Raw genomic sequence first — 7,000 nt, forward strand, 5'->3', positions numbered from 1 at the left:
GGGGGCACCCTTTTTCATTGGTGAAACCTGGAAACAGAAAGAAAGTTTGTGCACAACCCTGAACAAGGATAATACAATTGCAGAGACTAGGAAGGATAACGTACCTGGGAGTCCTCCTGGTGGCGAGTGGTGGAATTGCAGGCCAGGAGGCCACCAGCAATTGAACTCCTAACACACCCGAGAGTGTGGGGCAGTGTTTTGTGTTTGAGTTGGGTTGAAGAAGTTAAGACTAGGGCCCGGTGAGTGGGCTAGGTTTTTAGTGGCAACACACCTGGAAGGTGTGATTTCACTGTAAATAAACCCTCACTTAGACTTTATTCCTGACTCCTGTCTGGTCTCTCATCAGGTTACCTTCCCACAACAGAGCTTGAAGCTCACAGTATGTACTTTACAACTTCTCTTAGCTGTAATGTGATATTCAATAATGTGATAATTTGCAAGGAGATAACTTGTAATGTGATACTTTGTACTGTAATACTTTGTAACAATTATAAGTTAGCTGGATAAGGGCGTCTTCTAAGAAATAAATAATAATAATAATAATAATAATAATAATAATAATAATAATAATATTTGAACAAATCTGTGTAAGAAAACCAAAAAAAGTGATAGACAATATTTTTTTTGTTCTTGTTTTAGATGGACAACAGATGGTATTATCTGACTTTTAACTGAATTATTTTCGCTTAAGTGGATTTGAAAATATTTACTGTGAGATAAACAACTTCAGGTCGGCAAATCAAACCAAACTGGTTTGTAATTGAGGACTTTGCATCAGAGTGTCCATTTTCAAAACAAGCAGGCTGATGGGTAAATAGATTAATCCCAGATTTCACATGTAAACAGCACTTTTATTTTAACAAAGACTTTTCCTTCAGTTACAGGCTTTATTCAGAACACTTAGAATCTCTTACTCTAGTATTTAGTTATAAATATGACATTATTATCCCTACAGCAGCTTTTAAAAGCACAAAATAACAAAAACTATGATAAATAATATGCATGCATATTGATTATTTATTTATTTCTCGGCTACCTTGCCTGCCTTTGATGATGCGTAATAAATTATGGGGTGCTCTAAAGGTGCAAAAAAATAAAATCAATATGAGATAACTATATTATATATATATATATATATATATATATATATATATATATATATATATATATATATATATATATATATATAAAGAAGGTAGTGGCCTAGAAGTGCATGTTTGCCTAGGGCCCTGTGATGAGTTAATACGGCCCTGTTCCTGATCCCTACATCAACCTAGTTATATGTAGAGATGTACCAAGTTTTTAATTAATGTCCCAGAAGTGTAAGGATGGGTCTGTGATATGACCCTTATGTTATTTAAGTGACTTTACCACTTGAGGAATAGATGTGTTGGCTTTGATAACATTTAACAAATGAACAAATATTCAAATAAGTGTCTGAATGTGAACAGATATCGAAATATGAAAAGTCCATGTTTTTCCCAGAAGTATACTAATTCCCAGAAGTATTATTTACAGAGCAAGTGTTTACATGTGTGCATCAAATTATTATTATTATTATTATTATTATTATTATTATTATTATTATTATTATTATTATTATTATTATTATTATTTACTGTGAATTTAAATGACGGTGAAAGCCACGCATTTTGTTTTTGTTTTATTAAGTGTGACAGTGTTTTTGTTTAGTACTGTGGATTGGAAGCCCCATTCAAAATTAAAAAACCTGGTCCAGAAGGTGCCCGTCTCCCTATTAATTGGGAGATGGTCACCTGCATTAAAAGCCTGCAGCACTCTGCACTCTGGGTGGGTGTTCAGAGGAGCAAATGAGAGCGAGTAAGGAGGAAACTGAAACTGAAACTAAAAGAATAGAGACAGTGACAGCAATTTGCCCAGTCTGACCTATTCATTTGTTTTTTTTAATTAATTTAAAACTTTTATTTTGCTCTGTGAGCAGTGTTTTGTGTTTAAATATTTATTTTATTTTTGTTTAAATAAACGGTGCACGCGTCATTTACACCTGCAGTACTTTGTGTGTATCTCAGTTCCTGCTTCAGGCCTGATGTCACAACTCTGCCTTCCCTGTCTCACAGATATTGACTTTTTTTTCTACATTTCACCTAAGAGTGTTGGGAACTACAAATTAAAAGTGAAATGGTGCTTTTGGCTGATTTACTTTTTCTGCGCCAATACCCTGAAAACACGTAAACTCTCCTTGTTATATCTGGCAGTTCTTGCTGATAACTTTCCGTGAGGAACTACTGTTCCTCTAAATGTGTGTGTGTGTGTGTGTGTGTGTGTGTGTGTGTGTGTGTGTGTGTGTGTGTGTGTGTGTGTATGTATGTGTATATACACACACACACACACACACACACACACACACACACACACACACACACACACACACACATAGAGTGTACAAAACATTAGGAACACCTGCTCTTTCCATGAAATAGACTGACAAGGTGAATCCAGGTGAAAGCTATGATCACTTATTGATGTAACCTCTTAAATCCACTTCAATCAGTGTAGATGAAGGGGAGACAGGTTAAAGAAGGATTTTTAAGCCTTGACACAATTGAAACATGGATTTTGTATGGGTGTCATTCAGAGGGTAAATGCCATGTGTCAACATTGCAGGCTGGTGGTGGTGGTGTGATGGTGTGGGGTGTGTTTTCATGTCACACATTGGGCCCCATGATAAAATTGGAGCAACGTTTGAATGCCACAGGATATCTGAACTTCATTGCCAATCAGGTGCATCCCTTCACGGCAGCAGTGTGTCCATCTGCTAATGGATTTTTTCAGCAGGATAATGTCCCATGCCACAAGACTAGAATTGTTCAGGAATGGTTCCACAAACATGATAGTGAATTCAGCTTACTGCAGTGGCATGCCCAGTCACCACATCTCAATTCAATTGAGCATCTGTGGGAGGAGATGGAATGAGCTATTAGGAGTAGAGATCCACTACAGCCAACTTGACACAACTCTGGGAAGCATTGGAGTCAACATGGTCCAGCATCCCTGTGGAACGCTTTCGATGCCTTGTAGAGTCCATTTAGGCTGTTCTGAGGGCAAAAGGGGTGCGACTCAATATTAGGAAGGTGATCCTAATATTTTGTAGATGAAATGTATTTGCTTACAGCCTCTGCAGGTGCTTTTTACTGGGGAAGCAACACATGTCCAGTTCTACACCACCACCCATGGTTAAGAACAACCATACAGCTTGCTAGCATGGGCGGTCACAAACACAATACAACATAAAAACAATACAACTGTCCTTTACAACACACACAAGAGTATTTATCACGAAAATATTTTTAATATTCTCATCTAGATCCCTTATTTTGTTTCAGGTTTAGTCCCCGACTTATACTATCATTGCATTATACGTGATTTATTAATATCTCAGTTGCCACATTAATCTAGTTATTATCACCTCCCCTGTTAGAAGCTCCGTAAAAAATCAATTGTGACCAACATAAACAAAACATCTTGTATATGTGCAAATAAAACCAGTTAATACTAGTAACTTTGGTGCTTCATTAAACCAAGTGTTCTCCATTCAAGAAAACGCTATCTCCCTGTTTAGTTCAAAACAAATTAAACAATCATCAATATGCAAATACTTGAAAATAAAACATTGATTTAATTCTGGGTTTTAGAAACCAAATATTATTCTACCTGCCATTCTCTGGCTTTCCAATCTAAATAACCCCAATCTATTCCATCCTTTTCTTCTCCCTATTTCTTGCACTTTTCCCAATTTCTTGCACTTCACGCACTATAGCCCAATCACCCCATGATTTCACATCAAGATCATGTTCTGCTTGCTTGCTCTCAGCGCCCTTTTCACTTCCTCTAATTCTGCAGCCAGTCGCTCTGCCTTATGCAACATGATTACTACAGCATACTCTTGTCTGTCCTTTTTCTGTTCTTGAAACCACTTGGTTTGCTTGTGATCTGGGCTGTCTGGTTGCCAGCCTTTTTCTAGTGCCTTCTTCCTGCTGTCTACTCATTTTTCAGTCAAGTACTCCCGTACTCCTGACTGGGGCTTTGAGCTTGTCATTTTAACTACTGTCCTAAGACACTAACACCACTCCGATGTATATCGCTGCGACAGGATGACAGAGTGTTGAGGCTCAGAGACAGAGTAAAGGCAAAATAAAGTTCTTTATTAAACAAAAATATAGTCAAACAAACAGGCACAAGGGCCAACAAAAAGAGGTTCAAAAATAAATAATCAAAATAAATAGTCAGTTCCAGGTCTTCCTTTAATTCTAAACAAAAAACTCTCCAACATAAAAGCAAACTCCTAAACAAAAGAACACACCCTTCCAAACTGAAAACACACACCCTAAACAGAAAACACACACTCCAAACAGAAACTCCCCTGGCTTTTATCCCCTGTGGCAGTTCACCCGCTACGCACTCAAACGGTATCGCCCCAGACATGTAATCACAAGTCCGCACACCAACAGAAGTCATCAAACAACAGAGAGCTCTGGAGAATAAAGGTCACTTTATCAGTAACCAGTATATTCTTCTGGGGTAAAGCATGTACATGGGATATATAGTTTCTACATAAAATCATAAAAAGTTTCTACTCTGACTCAACCTAAGGGTGTGATGAAACATTCTGTCCTTTCTTTCACCTTAAAGTGGTGTATCGCAAACCCTGTGAACTGTGTGCTTATATAAACTGTCAGCTCAGTCCGTTCTGTATACTACAACTTGCCGGTGCTCAAGAAGTGCATTCCAACAGAAACTGAAAACGCCCACCATGAGCAGGATCGTCGTGTATCAGCATTGCAATTTCCAGGGCCTCAGCAAAGAGTTCTACAGAGATGTTCCCAATCTGATAAATGAAAGCTTTAACGACTGCATTTCATCCTTGAAGGTAATCGGCCAGCCATGGATAGCTTATGAGCACATCAACTATGATGGCCAACAGAGAGTTTATGAGGAAGGGGAGTATGCCAGTATAACGGAAATGATACATTCTCCTCACTAAAGATCATCACAGAGGATCTTGAGAACCCTGAAATCGTTTTGTTTCAGCACTGCAATTTTCAAGGATGTCAGCTGGTTTTAAACACTGAAACCAACCTCACATTTGCACACTTCAATGATGAGTTTTCCTCCCACATTGTGAACCGCGGTGCCTGGGTGCTGTATGAGCACACAGAATGTAACGGTCGTCAGATTGTGGCCAGGATGGGAGAAAGAGTTGCTAACTACAATGATTTCGGATTCAACGACAGGGTGAGTCATGTTCGTCCTTTGAAGGCTGGCAGACCTGTGGTTAAAGCTAAGATCCTGTGGGACCAGATGGTGAAAGAGAATGAGAGAAACCTCAAGATTGATGAGATTACAGGGGTGAACCGAACAGACACTGAGCAATCCTTTTCTACAAGTGCCTCCAAAGAGTATGAATCAACTGTCAGCCAGAGCATGCACTTTAGCAACTCCACCACCATCACTGCAGGGACGACGTTTTCCATGGATGTTGTACCTGGGGTTTCCATGGAGGCCAGCCTATCAGTTTCCAACACTTTCACCATTGAAAAGGAGAAAACTGAGTCGACAACTCAAAAGGAAACGAGTACCCTGAATATGCCAGCAAAGATCCTGCCACAAACAGAGCTAAATGTGAATGTCATCAGGAAAGAAGTGTCAGTGAGAGTCCCTGTAGAGTTTATTGTTACCCAGGGCAAGAGTGTCAAGACAGAGTATGGAGAGTATAGATGTTCCTCTAGCAAATCAGTGTATGCTGAGTTCACCTCAGAGAAAGCATAGGTCAGATTTTTACCACAAGGGTACAAAAACAGAGCGCAGCCCTTAGAAAATATGTGGGTTTGATTTAATGGTATGTTAACTAATACAATATTAATCTCAATGTAGTTTTCAAATGTTAAATAAAACTGCTTTTAATTTTACAGTGCACTTGTTTGTCAGTTTACATGTTTTAAGGGATATGCAAAACTATATAAAGTAACATTATAGACACATTTATGCTTATTGAATTTCTGTCTTCATTAAAATCATTACATCTTATATAAACACAAATCATGTTAGTTTTTGTTGTATACTGTCAACAGGCACATCATGAAAAATGATTGACAATATCAAGGGAGATACCATAGTGTAGGTCAAATTGCCATATTTTAACAATACAGAATGATACTTTTTTAAATCAATTTTTCTCACTGAAGTAGATTAGCAGAAAATGTACTGAGACAAAAAAAAATAAAACGAGACCAGCAAGTCAAACCAAGCTAGTTTGTAATTGAGGGCTTTGCACTGGTGTGTCACTTTCTAGACAGACTGGTGGGTCTGAAAAAAATCACTACACAAGTTCCAGATGACAAAGAAGCAGAAGTCAGATAGATTTATCACAGATTTCTCCTTTATTTTACATGCGTAATTCAGAACATTTAGATTCTCTGTCCTGGGTTACAGTTTTAACTATAGCACCACTACCCTTACTGTAGGTTTTAAAAAGCACAATTATCTCTCTCTCTCTCTCTCTCTCTCTCTCTCTCTCTCTCTCTCTCTCTCTCTCTCTCTCTCTCTCTCTCTCTTTCTCTCTTTCTCAACATTGGTGAATTTACCATAGCAATTAAGAGTACAGTACACAATACAGTCAGCACTCGAATATCCATTATCCAGATACACGGCAGTCGCATTTTACGGCCCCTGTTTTAAGAATAAAATCAATCCCCGTTATCATTTCATGTGACGAAAATGCAGCAAAAATAAAGCAAACTAGACAAGTTACGGTAATGTAAAAGTGTTGTTTTTTTAATTTTTTGCTAATTTGCATTGACTTTTACATTTTACGCAATCCTGTACATGGGCAACATTTTGATTTCATTTTGCTGTTGGGTGGTTGATGCGGAATTTTACATACTGCTACAATATGTACTGGATTTAAAAGTATGTACGGTATTACAGTCTTCGTATCCACAGTCACCTCTTTTGCCAAGCTGAA

The 7,000-nt window shown here is 38.1% G+C and overlaps 1 pseudogene; it reads left to right on the top strand.

The window, feature by feature from the left end:
* The first annotated feature begins 4,682 nt into the window (after window positions 1-4,682).
* LOC121322114 lies at window positions 4,683-5,915 on the top strand (annotated as a pseudogene).
* Window positions 5,916-7,000: the final 1,085 nt, after the last annotated feature.

This window comes from Polyodon spathula, chromosome 10, assembly GCF_017654505.1.
Source record: "Polyodon spathula isolate WHYD16114869_AA chromosome 10, ASM1765450v1, whole genome shotgun sequence".
NCBI lineage: Eukaryota > Metazoa > Chordata > Actinopteri > Acipenseriformes > Polyodontidae > Polyodon > Polyodon spathula.